This window comes from Eretmochelys imbricata, chromosome 28 (assembly GCF_965152235.1).
Source record: "Eretmochelys imbricata isolate rEreImb1 chromosome 28, rEreImb1.hap1, whole genome shotgun sequence".
Classification (NCBI taxonomy): Eukaryota; Metazoa; Chordata; order Testudines; family Cheloniidae; genus Eretmochelys; species Eretmochelys imbricata.
The window spans coordinates 4,858,492-4,872,023 of NC_135599.1; the positions used below are offsets into that span (position 1 = coordinate 4,858,492).

At 51.4% G+C, this 13,532-nt stretch overlaps 1 protein-coding gene and 1 non-coding gene across 2 annotated transcripts in view; both read right to left on the bottom strand.

The window, feature by feature from the left end:
- The window catches only part of LOC144258216 (uncharacterized), a 970,182-nt gene that overhangs the window by 210,625 nt on the left and 746,025 nt on the right, over window positions 1-13,532 (bottom strand). The window lies entirely within an intron of this gene.
- On the bottom strand, window positions 5,205-5,277 carry TRNAM-CAU (transfer RNA methionine (anticodon CAU)). Its single transcript has one exon. It is a non-coding gene; the product is annotated as a tRNA-Met (tRNA).

Consider the following 13,532-nt stretch of genomic DNA (forward strand, 5'->3'; position numbering starts at 1 on the left):
TTATTTGAATTGCAAGATTAATCTTTCCCTTTTGCAGATTCAGCTCCACATTGATTCTTGTTGCTCTTAGCAATGTATCTATCTACCTAGGCAACAGTATTTGCTGTTGTTTCAGGTGGAGCACTCAGCGTGTTACGTTTTTCTGACAATCTGTGTCTCGAAAATTCTAGCCAATATGCCTGGAAGTTCCAAAACCCATCAAATTATGAAGGAATTCAAGGTCCTTTTTTATATTACCATTTATCAGTAGTTATTATTTGTGGAGCAAAGATTAATCTTTCATTTTTTTAGATCCAGCTCGACGCTGATTCTTGTTGCTATTTGCCATGTATCTGTAGCTATCTAGCTATAAAGGGAACTGGTTTTTGCTCTTGTTTCTTTATATTTGTACAGTGCAACTTTACAGCCCAAGCCGCATGATCCTGATTAATGTGACACCGGCCAGCCGTGGGTGATTCATTGCACTGTAGACGTATCCTAACGTTATGTCTGCACAGCGATTAAAACACCCAGGGCACCTGTCTCAGAGCCCGGGGCAGGTGACTCAGGCTTCTGGGGCTGCAGCTGCAGGGCTATAAAATGACAGTGGAGACAGATGGGCTTGAGCTCAATCTCTGAGACCCCACGAGGGGTGAGGGTTTCCAAACCCAGGTTTCAGCAGGAACACCAGTATCTGCACCCCACTTTTGAGCCCCACAGCTTGAGCTCCAGGAGCCCACATCAGCTGACCCAGGCCAGCCCTGCTGCCATCTTTATCCCGGTAGAGAGGGACTCTAAGGGTATGTCTCCATTGCAATGTCAGCCCAGGGGTGGCAGGCTGTGTTCAAAGCAGCACCCTGGAAGCCCCATAGTCACCACTCTCATAGAATTAAGGTATGATTTGTACAGAGTCGGCCTGGTGAGTTATCATTGTAAAAGTCGTGATCTGTTGAAGGCTAGTACCTGGGTGGATGGTGTGTGCTAGGCTTGTCTGGGAAGTGGTGGAGTTTTGCTCTGGGTGCGTCACTGAAATATGTGATGAGGCTGGGAAATGGCCACCGCCAGCCTTTCCGGTGTGACGCTGGAGGAGCCAGACTCGCTGCTGGCCCAGTGAATGTATCCACGCTCCCAAGGACTCTCCCAGGAACCGTGTACAATGCGGACTCCTCCGAGACAGCCCGGAGACAATGGACACTGCTTGACTCACATCAAAGCACAGGAAGTTCCTAGCAAGTTGGAAGAAACTATGAAAGAGGGGAAGAGACATCATGACTTGGCCTCTCTCCCCCGCAATTCAACACCTGGAAACATATCTGGAGGACAAAGACTGAACTGAAATAATTCAGAGATCAGAAGAGAAGAATAATAATCCATTCAAATCAAAGTCCCCAAACAGACTAGTATTGGTTTCTCAGCAGAAAACTTTCCATTTGGGGGATTTTGTTTTCCCACTCAGACCTTGCCAAGGGAAGCAGAGAGAAAATCTTTGACTTGCCTCCTTCAGAACAGCTTGGCCTAGACACTCTAGCTGTGGGTCACTGTCGTGGTCTTGCTGAAGACAGGGGCATTTTAATAATTGGGGGAGGTCCCAGGGTGTTTGGGGGAAGATTAAGAGGCTGTTACCTTTTGAGAGAAAAGCTAAGAAATATAGAACGAGACAATTCTTTCATACATCTGGCCTTTAGACATATTTCATTTAAAGCAGGGGGTCTAACATGCTGTGAGAAAGTGGAAATGTTGGAAGCTCAAATAATTCAGTTTTTTCTAGGTCTTGTGTGTGTGCAAATGGCACAATATGTTAATTTATAAGCACATCGTTCTTAACTTCATTAAATATTATGTGGTGTATTAACTATATCAAGTGGGTTGTACAATACAATGAATTTTCCATGCGTTGCCCAAAACATATTTTTAATATTATTTACATGCACCGAACTCCTTGAACATAAAGTTGTTTATTTCATTCCTGTGAAGTGTGTTGGTAGCTCAGTTAATTAAGTTTATTGTCACTCTGTGTGTGTGTGAGGTACAACACAATAATTTAGTGATGCTGAAAACGTTCCCTTCTCCCTCCGGAACTGCCTTGGAATCACCTTCCCTTTGTAGATTAATCTACTCCTGTGTCTGTATGAGGAAAATATGGTTTCTATGAAAAAAACTCATAGTTTATTTGAAAGGACTGACACCAAACGGCCACACTATGGGGATACAACACCATGAATAAGAACAGGAGGACTTGTGGCACCTTAGAGACGAACAAATTTATTGGAGCATAAGCTTTCGTGAGCTACAGCTCACTTCATCGGATGCATGCAGTGGAAAATACAGTGGGGAGACTCCTATACACAGAGAACATGAAACAATGGGGGTTACCCTACACACTGTAACGAGAGTGATCAGGTATAGAATCATAGAATCATAGAATATCAGGGTTGGAAGGGACCCCTGAAGGTCATCTAGTCCAACCCCCTGCTCGAAGCAGGACCAATTCCCAGTTAAATCATCCCAGCCAGGGCTTTGTCAAGCCTGACCTTAAAAACCTCTAAGGAAGGAGATTCTACCACCTCCCTAGATAACGCATTCCAGTGTTTCACCACCCTCTTAGTGAAAAAGTTTTTCCTAATATCCAATCTAAACCTCCCCCACTGCAACTTGAGACCATTACTCCTCGTTCTGTCATCTGCTACCATTGAGAACAGTCTAGAGCCATCCTCTTTGGAACCCCCTTTCAGGTAGTTGAAAGCAGCTATCAAATCCCCCCTCATTCTTCTCTTCTGCAGGCTAAACAATCCCAGCTCCCTCAGCCTCTCCTCCTAAGTCATGTGTTCTAGACCCCTAATCATTTTTGTTGCCCTTCGCTGGACTCTCTCCAATTTATCCACATCCTTCTTGTAGTGTGGGGCCCAAAACTGGACACAGTACTCCAGATAAGGCCTCACCAATGTCGAATAGAGGGGAACGATCACGTCCCTCGATCTGCTCGCTAAGGTAAGGTGAGCTATTACCAGGAGGAGAGCCGGGTGGGGTGGGGGGAACCTTTTGTAGTGATCATTGGTATTAATTTGCAAACTGGATACAGTTAACTTAGGCTTGAATAAAGACTGGGAATGGATGGGTCATTACACAAAGTAAAACTATTTCCCCATGTTTATTTCCCACCCGCACTGTTCTCACATGTTCTTGTCAACTGCTGGCAATGGCTGACCTTGATTACCACTGGAAATCCGAAAAAAAAGACGAGAGCAGAGTGGTTTCTAGACACCCTACCATCCATCTAACACAGACACACAGACTTTTCTAAGGCATTAACTTTTCCTTCTCCTTTACGATTTTTTAATGCCTCTGGAAATACTAATTCCTAGAGGCCCCTTTCACAGAGCAAACAACCACAGAGCAATGAGAAAGCTGGGGGCTGCCAGGTTGTTGAGGGCAAGTCTTGAAAGGGATGCCCAAACAATCCAGCTGGATCCCCGGCAACCAGATGTGGGGATTAGCTGCACAGCTGTGGCTGCTGCTCTGAGGGGAGCGGCATAAACTACCTGCCTGTGGATGCAGCCCACCAGCTGGTTCTCCTGGGGCAGATGGTGAGTGGTTGGGCAGGGATGCTGCACCGGCTGGGGTCTGAAATATGAACAGGGGTCTAAGGAACCTCAGCATCACAGTCATCAGGAGTCCAAGATGCTTGGGGTGAGCTTGTGGGCAATGGCCCAACTGGATTGTTTGTGCATCCCTTTCGCCACGTCCCTTGTGATCCACCAGGGCTTGCAGCACCATGGAAGAGTACCCCTTGCGGTTTATGTAGTGGCCGCTCCGCTGTTCTGGGGCCAAGAAAGGGATATGCGTTATGTCTATCGCCCCTCCGCAGTCAGGGAACCCCAGCGCATTAAAGCCATCCACAATGGTCTGGACATTTCCCAAAGGCACGACCCTTGATAGCAGCTGATCAATGATTGTGTTGGCTACTTGGATCACAGCAGCCCTCACAGTAGATTTGTCCACTCCAAACTGATTCCCAACTGACTGGTAGCTGTCGGGCGTTGCAAGCTTCCGCAGGGCTATGGCCACTCACTTCCCAACTGTGAGGGTGGCTCTCATTTTGGTGTCTTTGCGCTTCAGGGCAGGGGACAGCAAGTCGCAAAGCTCCATGAAAGTGGCCCTTACGCTTACAAAAGTTTCTCAGCCACTGGGAATCATCCCACACCTGCAACGCGATGAGGCCCCAGCAGTCTCTGCTTGTTTTCTGGGCCCAGAATTCGCCTGCCACGGCATGAACCTGGCCCAGCACCACCATGATCTCCCAATTGCCACACGCCGTGCCATCTTTGTCCATGTCCTCATCAGTATAGTAATCGCCCCGTCGTCGTTTCCTCGCCCCGTTTTGCAGGGACTGCACATACTGCTGGATAATGCGCGAGGTATTTACAATGCTCAAAACTGCAGTGGAGATCTGAGCGGGCTCCATGGCGCCTGCACGGGTAATCCTGGAAAAAGGGCACGAAATGTAGGAGAGCAGAGTGGCAGGGGAAGAGGTGCTGTTTGGTTCGTGGTAGCCGAACAAAGGCGGGAATTGGTTGTCTTCCGTGATTTTCACGGAGGCGGGAGCCCAGGACAGACAACCCGGAGAAGCTCGGAAGCGTGGCACCAGTGGGAGAGCAGAGTTGGAGGCAGAAGAGTTCGATGAGGAAGAGAAAGAGCAGATAGTAGAGATTACATCGGAAGGGGAGAGGAAATGAGAGGCGGATTCATAGTTGCAGGAGAGCAAGCGGTGCACCGTCTGCTGAAAGCAGTACGGCGTCTGCATGCCAAAAAGGCGTGAAACGATTGTCTGCCAGAGCTTCCTGATGACACGCACCAGAAACACCCGCAAGAATGTTTTTGCCCCATCGTGCACTGGGAGCGTAACCCAGAATTCCAGTGGGCGGCGGGAACTGCAGGAACTGCGGGATAGCGACCCACGGTGCACCCGCTCCGACGTTCGATGCTAGCCTCGGTACTGTGGACGCACTCAGCCGAATTCACGCGCTTTAGTGGGGACACCGAAGCCTGAATGTCTAAAATAGCTCCCGAAATTTCCAATCGAATAATATTGAACTAATTTCATACTGTACACGTACCGTTAGAAAAGTCTGTGTTAGATGGATGGGAGGGTGTCTAGAAACCATTCAGCTCTAGTCTTTTTTTCTCTGATTTCCGTTAGAAAATCTAAAGCAGGGAGCAGGAAGAGTTGCCTTCTCTGAGGCTTGAACTCAGGACCTTCAGATTATGAGACTGATGCGCTGCCCGCTGCGCTAAGAAGGCTTGGAAGAGATTTAGGCTCGGTGCTTATAGAACCAGCTGAGCAGCAGGGAACAGCAGAGCAGCGGGGAACAGCAGAGCAGCAAACAGCAGGAGTTTGCCTGGGAGTTCACCTGGAGTGAGCCCACTGAGGCTTACACCCTAACGACTTCTCTGAGGAATTACTGCATCTCCAGAGGAAGCTCATAGTAGGAAGGTAATATGGATGGGGAGTGTTCAACTGTTGTGACCTGCACTGGATGTGCCATGTGTGTCTTTCTTCCAGAGGACAGAAGCCACTTTGTCTCTACAAAGTGCAAGCTGGTCTCCATATTGGAAGAGAAGGTTCAAGGTCTGGAGCAACAGGTATCGACTCTGCATTGCATAAGAGAAACTGCAGATTTCCTGGACAGACGTCAGGATCTGCTTCTATGGGCACAAGGTTCTGAAGATTCAGAGCAGGCTGCGCAGCAGGGACAGGAGGACTGTGAAGAAATCTGGCAACATGTGACCTCCAGAAGAAGAAGGGGGAAAGTCCATGTACCAGCAAAGCGGACACAGGTAAGTAACCATTTTCATGTTCTCTCCACAGGTACCATTGCGGGGAGTGACCCAGATGATACGTCTGGGGGAAGGGAGCAGAAGGAGACTCCACCAGTTGAAAGGCATGAGATGCACTGTCCTAGGCTTGGGGGTTCCACGACCATCACTCCCAAGAGAAGGAGGTGGGTGGTGGTGGTCGGGGACTCTCTCCTCAGGTGGACTGAGTCATCTATCTGCCGCCCTGACCGGGAAAACAGAGAAGTCTGCTGCTTGCCGGGGGCTAAGATTTGCGATGTGACGAAGAGACTGCCGAGACTCATCAAGCCCTCGGACCGCTACCCCTTCCTGCTTTTCCATGTGGGCACCAATGATACTGCCAAGAATTGCCTTGAGCGAATCACTGCAGACTACGTGGCTCTGGGAAGAAGGATAAAGGAGTTTGAGGTGCAAGTGGTGTTCTCGTCCATCCTCCCTGTGGAAGGAAAAGGCCTGGGTAGAGACCGTCAAATCGTGGCAGTCAAGGAATGGCTACACAGGTGGTGTCGGAGAGAAGGCTTTGGATTCTTCAACCATGGGATGGTGTTCCAAGTAGGAGGAATGCTAGGCAGAGACGGGCTCCACTTAACGAAGAGAGGGAAGAGCATCTTCGTGAGCAGGCTGGCTAACCTAGTGAGGAGGGCTTTAAACTAGGTTCACCAGGGAAAGGAGACCAAAGCCCTGAGGTAAGTGGGGAAGCGGGATACCGGGAGGAAGCACGAGCTGGAGCGTGTGAGAGGGGAGGGCTCCTGCCTCATACTGAGAACAAGGGGCGATCAGCGGGTTATCTCAAGTGCCTATATACAAATGCACAAAGCCTGGGACACAAGCAGGGAGAACTGGAGATCCTGGCAAAGTCAGGGAATTATGATGTGATTGGAATAACGGAGACTTGGTGGGATAACTCGCATGACTGGAGTGCTGTCATGGATGGATATAAACTGTTCAGGAAGGACAGGGAGGCCAGAAAAGGTGGGGGAGTTGCACTGTATGTAAGGGAGCAGTATGACTGCTCAGAGCTCAAATATGAAACTGTAGAAAAACCTGAGAGTCTCTGGATTAAGTTTAGAAGCGTGAGCAACAAGAGTGATGTCGTGGTGGGAGTGTCCTATAGACCACCGGACGAGGGGGATGAGGTGGATGAGGCTTTCTTCCGGCAACTCGCAGAAGCTACAAGATGGCACGCCCTGGTTCTCATGGGCGACTTCAATCATCCTGATATCAGCTGGGAGAGCAATACAGCAGTGCACAGACAATCCAGGAAGTTTTTGGAAACTGTAGGGACAATTTCCTGGTGCAAGTGCTGGAGGAACCGACTAGGGGCAGAGCTCTTCTTGACCTGCTGCTCACAAACCGGGAAGAATTAGTAGGGGAAGCAAAAGTGGATGGGAACCTGGGAGGCAGTCACCATGAGATGATCCTGGACACAAGGAGGATCCTGACACAAGGAGGAAAGGAAAGCAGCAAAATACGGACTTTGAACTTCAGAAAAGCAGACTTTGACTCCCTCAGGGAACTGTTGGGAAAGATCCCCTGGGAGAATAACATGAGGGGGAAAGGAGTCCAGGAGAGCTGGCTGTATTTTAAAGAATCCTTATTGAGGTTACAGAGACAAACCATCCCGATGTGTAGAAAGAATAGTAAATATAGTAGGCGACCAGCTTGGCTTAACAGAGAAATCCTTGCTGATCTTAAACACAAAAGAGAGGCTTACAAGAAGTGGAAGATTGGACAAATGACCATGGATGCGTATATAAATATTGCTCAGGCATGCAGAAGTGAAATCAGGAAGGCCAAATCACACCTGGAGTTGCAGCTAGCGAGCGAAGTTAAGAGTAACAAGAAGGGTTTCTTCAGGTATTTTGGCAATAAGAAGAAAGCCAAGGAAACCGTGGGCCCATTACTAAATGAGAGAGGCAACCTAGTGACAGAGGATGTGGAAAAAGCTAACATACTCAATGCTTTTTTTGCCTCTGTCTTCACAAACAAGGTCAGCTCCCAGGTGACTGCACTGGGCAGCACAGCATGGGGAGGAGGTGGCCAGCCCTCTGTGAAGAAAGAAGTGGTTCGGGACTATTTAGAAAAAGTGGACGTGCACAAGTCCATGGGGCCAGATGAGCTGCATCCGAGAGTGCTAAAGGAATTGACGGATGTGATTGCACAGCCATTGGCTATTCTCTTTGAAAACTCATGGCGATCGGGGGAAGTCCCGGAAGACTGGAAAAAGGCTAATGTAGTGCCCATCTTTAAAAAAGGGAAGAAGGAGGATCCTGGGAACTACAGGCCAGTCAGCCTCACCTCAGTCCCTGGAAAAATCATGGAGCATGTCCTCAAGGAATCAATTCTGAAGCACTTGGAGGAGAGGAAAGTGATCAGGAACAGTCAGCATGGATTCACCAAGGGAAAGTCATGCCTGACTAATCTAATTGCCTTCTATGACGAGATAACTGGCTCTGTGGATGAGGGGAAAGCAGTGGACGTGTTGTTCCTTGACTTTAGCAAAGCTTTTGACACGGTCTCCCACAGTATTCTTGCCAGCAAGTTAAAGAAGTATGGTCTGGATGAATGCACTATAAGGTGGATAGAAAGCTGGCTAGATTGTCGGGCTCAACGGGTAGTGATCAATGGCTCCATGTCTAGTTGGCAGCCGGTATCTAGCGAAGTGCCCCAAGGGTCGGTCCTGGGGCCAGTTTTGTTCAATATCTTCATTAATGATCTGGAGGATGGTGTGGATTGCACTCTCAGCAAATTTGTGGATGAGACTAAACTGGGAGGAGTGGTAGATACGCTGGAGGGTAGGGATAGGATACAGAGGGCCCTAGACAAATTGGAGGATTGGGCCAAAAGAAATCTGAGGAGGTTCAACAAGGACAAGTGCAGAGTCCTGCACGTAGGACGGAAGAATCCAATGCACTGCCACAGACTAGGGACCGAATGGCTCGGCAGCAGTTCTGCAGAGAAGGACCTAGGGGTGACAGTGGACGAGAAGCTGGATATGAGTCAACAGTGTGCCCTTGTTGCCAAGAAGGCCAATGGCATTTTGGGGTGTATAAGTAGGGGCATTGCAAGTAGATCGAGGGACGTGATCGTTCCCCTCTATTCGACATTGGTGAGGCCTCATCTGGAGTACTGTGTCCAGTTTTGGGCCCCACACTTCAAGAAGGATGTGGAGAAATTGGAGAGAGTCCAGCAAAGGGCAACAAAAATGATTAGGGGACTGGAACACATGAGTTATGAGGAGAGGCTGAGGGAACTGGGATTGTTTAGTCTACGGAAGAGAAGAATGAAGGGGGATTTGATAGCTGCTTTTAACTACCTGAAAGGTGGATCCAAAGAGGATGGATCTAGACTATTCTCAGTGATAGCAGATGAGAGGACAAGGAGGAATGGTCTCAAGTTGCAGTGGGGGAGATTTAGGTTGGATATTAGGAAAACCATTTTCACTAGGAGGGTGGCGAAACACTGGAATGCATTACCTAGGGAAGTGGTGGAATCCCCTTTCTTAGAAGTTTCTAAGGTCAGGCATGACAAAGCCCTGGCTGGGATGATTTAGTTGGGGTTGGTCCTGCTCTGTGCAGGGGGTTGGTCTAGATACCTCCTGAGGGCCCTTCCAACCCTGATCTTCTATGATTCTATGACCCTCCTCCAGGAGTGACAGAGCCTGGCATGTGCTGGAAGAAGCGGGGAGCTCTGGTGCCCACAGACCTGTCCTGGCAGCTTTCTCAGCAGCAAAGAAATCAATTCTCCCTGCCCCTGAGCAACCCACCCACAGCTAATGGCAGCATTGGTGGGGGGTCCCAAGCTTTGCACCAACGTCCACATTTCAGACCTTCCTCTCATGGCACTTTCCATGTGAATTAGGACAAGCAAGCTGGGGAAGCTCCATGGGGTAATAGAAACCAGGGCTGCAGGGAAGGCTTGAACTCACAACCCCAGCAATATTGCCCTTTGCACTAACCACTTGCACCCCTGCAGGGGCTCCTTAGACAGCGTTGGGAAGTCGGCCGTGATCGGTCTCAGTGGTTCGCACCTTTGCCTGGCAATTGAAAGGCTGCCGGTTCAAACGTCACTCAAGATGTGGCTTTCCAGCAATGAGACTCCAGTCCATTTTAATAGGAAGAAAATCTTCTCTATTCTCTGTTCTCGTCTAGCCCCATTTGACTCCTTCGGCCTGTCTCCTTCCTCTCCCCTGTCAGACTCTTTCCTTCCCCACTGGAGCCAAGCAGAGGGGAGCCCCAGTCAGTCTCGGTCACCGAGAGTCTGTATCCCATAAGGGGAGGGAGGGGTCACTGTAAAGCATTGATAATGGAGAGGGGAGGGGTGTGCGTGGTTAGGGGGAGAAAGGCTGGAGAACTAACAGTGGGGCCCAGAGAGATTCCCCCACAGACTGGGGAGATCCCCTGCTGCCCACCATCACCCAGCTCTGGGAAGAACAACTTGGGATTGCTTGGGGAAGCCACCTTTAAAAACACAAGTGTTCCATGCTAGTTACATTTTAATAAGACCAAAGCCACCTCAAACCCAGTGTCACAATCACTGGGACGACTTTGTCCTGACATTTTACCGGCCGCAGCCACAAAGCGAGTCAAATTACAGCTCCCGTTCGGCGTCAAGGCCCACAGACGAACCCGGAGGCTTTTCCTTCCTCAGGTTCTGCCATCATTTCATTGATGGCCTGTTCCGAGATTCATCGTTGTGCAAAGCAGCGTCAGGCCCTGAAACTGGGAGAGCCCAGAGCAGAGGCTGCCTTCATTTAACCTTCCAAAAAGCAACCCGCCGAAAGGTGGATTAGCACCCATGCTCCTCCAGCCGCAGGGGAGGCGCCTCATCTGGGCCCCTGGTGCCCATGCTCCAGCAACATAAGACCACGGGGGCCTGGCTCCACCAAAGTCCGGGGCCCGGTGTCTCCCCCAGCCCTGCCTGCTGCCCCCGGGCAATTTAAAAGGGCCCGGGGACCCCCACCGCCATCACCGGCAGCACAAGTGGGCGAAGTCGGCTTCCTGCCCACCCTTGCTCCATGTAACCCTTCTGCCCGTTAGAGTTGGCAGCAACAAGGGCTGGGTTCAATATCTAGGGGATCCATTCCAATAACACAATGCAAACCGGCTCGAGCCCCCACCCAGTGACCTGGGACAAATATGTACCACCCCCGCTGGGCGCCTCCCAGAGGCAATCCTTCCCCTCTCGCAAGCACCTAGTCTGAGTGTAGCAAAAAGCCTTTTAATAACAGAGAGAAACAATGTGGCATTATGTTGGGGAAACACCACCAACAGGATTCATAACACAATCCACAAGCAAACTGGGGCATGCCCTTTCCCTTTGGTTCTTGAGTCCAGCAACCCCAAATCACCCAAAGTCCCAAAAGTCCAATGACCCAAAAGTCTCTGTCCCTGGTCAGGGCAGCCCCAAAGTTCAAAAGTTTGTCTGCAGAGCTTTACCTCCCAACCTGGGTGGAGATGGGGGCGGGGGGAAAAGGCACCTTACATGATCTGAAGCTGACCGCCCCACAGCTCCATAGGCCTCCACTCCACCAGCCGCCCCACGAACTGCTTTGCTCAGCTCCGCTCCGCGTCCCACCAGCAGCTCCCGCCCTCCCATGAACTGCTCCACGTCCCACCAGCAGCTCCCGCCGTCCCATGAACTGCTCCACCAGCTTCTCCACAAGGCACTCCAGCCGTCCCGCAAACTTCTCCACAATAGATCTTCAGGCTCCCCCACTACTTAACACAACGCTCAGTGATTTCGGCTCTTAGTCAGTTCAGCTCTTTGGTGAAATCAGCTTGTAGTATAGGAGCCTCAGTGATAGTACACCATTAGCCCGAAGTGAGCTCAGCAGCCTGTAACTAGACTCCTAACAAAATCAAAATTAGCTCTGAGATTCCACAGTGGAGAGAAAACGAAGGGCAATTAGCAAGTAAGATCATCACAAAGGAGCCCATGCCACCAAGGATTAATACTTGTCCCCAACCTCTCTCAATTCACAAAGTTTTGGAACCCATGACCCTTTCCTAGCGATTGCTACTTAGTTGATGGTGAGTCCCTCCATCATAACAAAAGGCCAAGTACAGTTCCCAGCACAGTTCCCATAATCAGGGTAATAACAATTTATTCTTCCTGCCCCAGTAACAGAGACACTGGGGATCCCACAGCAGCCAAAGTGACCATTTGGGCAGCTATGGCCGCGTTCTAGCCGGGGTGGGTGTCCCTATGCAAATGAGATCAGCCCCTGAAGTTCTTTTCCACAACTTGCCAGACCTCACCACCAGATGTCAGGGTGAAGCTCACCCTGACACTGCTTACACTCCGTGTGGCCTGCCAGACCCCCCACCTAGGAGCTGCTGCCAGAGGGGGGTGTGGGTCGCTTTTGGGAGATGCCTGAGGTAAGAGCTGCACCCTCACTCTCTCCTGCACCCCAAGCCCCAGCCCAGAGCCCAACACCCTGCACCCAAACTCCCTCACAGAGTCCACCCCCTGCACTCCCTCCTGCAACCTACCCCCATGCCCCAGCCCAGAGCCCACACCCCACACCCAAACTTCCTCCCAGAGCCTGCGCCCGCACCCCCTCCTGCACCCCAACCCCCAACCCCAACCCAGATCCCGCACCCAAACTTCCTCCCACAGGCCTCCCCCCACACCTGCTCTTGCACCCCAACCCTCTTCCCCAGCCCAGAGCCAACCCCCTGCACCCAAACTCCCTCCCAGAGCCTGACCTGCACCCTCTCCTGCACCCCAACCCCCAACCCCAGCCCAGAGCCCACACCTGAACTCCCTCCCAGAACCTGGCCACCCCACCCATTCCTGCACCCAACGCCCTGCCCCAGCCAAGACCCCACACATGCACCCAAACTGCCTCCCAGAGCCTGTACCCCTCACCCCCTCCCACACCCTAACCCCCTGCCCCAGCCCAGAGTCCACACCACACACCCAATTCCTTCCCAGAGCCTGCCCCCACACCTGCTCCTGCACCCCAACCCCCTGCCCCAGCCCAGACCCCGCACCCTGCATTCCCTCCTGTAGCCCAACCCCCTGCCGCAACACACAGCCCACACCCAAACTCCCTCCCAGAGCCCAACCCCTTTCCCTCTCCCTCCCATACCCAAACTCCCTCCCAGAGCCTTAGGCAGATGTGGGGGGAGGTGGACGGGGAGGCAGGACTTGGTCCCATTCTGGAAACCACCAAAAATTGTAGAAACCTGCCGCCCCTGTCCAGCCCAACCTTCTGCGGGTGCCCCTCAGGCCCCACCCGTGCAGGGTTTGAAGCTTGCATTGCTTAAATTCCAGGACGCTGGGGGACTTCAGCTCCCCTTTGTCCAGCGGGAACCTTCACCCCACTCCCAACCAGATTCTTCCCATGGGATGACTGTCGGGGGGCTGGGCCCCTCCTTGTCTTTTCTCTCTGGGACAGGCCAGGGTACCTAGAACTGGGGTATCTGAGCACCCAGGACCTTCTATGGAGATGCCCTTCCCCTTCCCCTTCTGTGGTCTGATCTGTCTTTGACGCCAGCCTGTTTTCTATCCATCGTCAGCACCATCCCAAGCCAGCTGCACCCGCCTCAAAAAGACAGTGTCCCCTGGTGGGTGTAAATCACTGAGCTCTCTCCTCTCTGAGCACTGACTGCCCCTCCGTCTCCTTGCCCCTCAGTCTGGGCAGACGGGACCTTTCCCTCCAGGGCTGGAGGATTCCCCCTTCTCATCCGCTA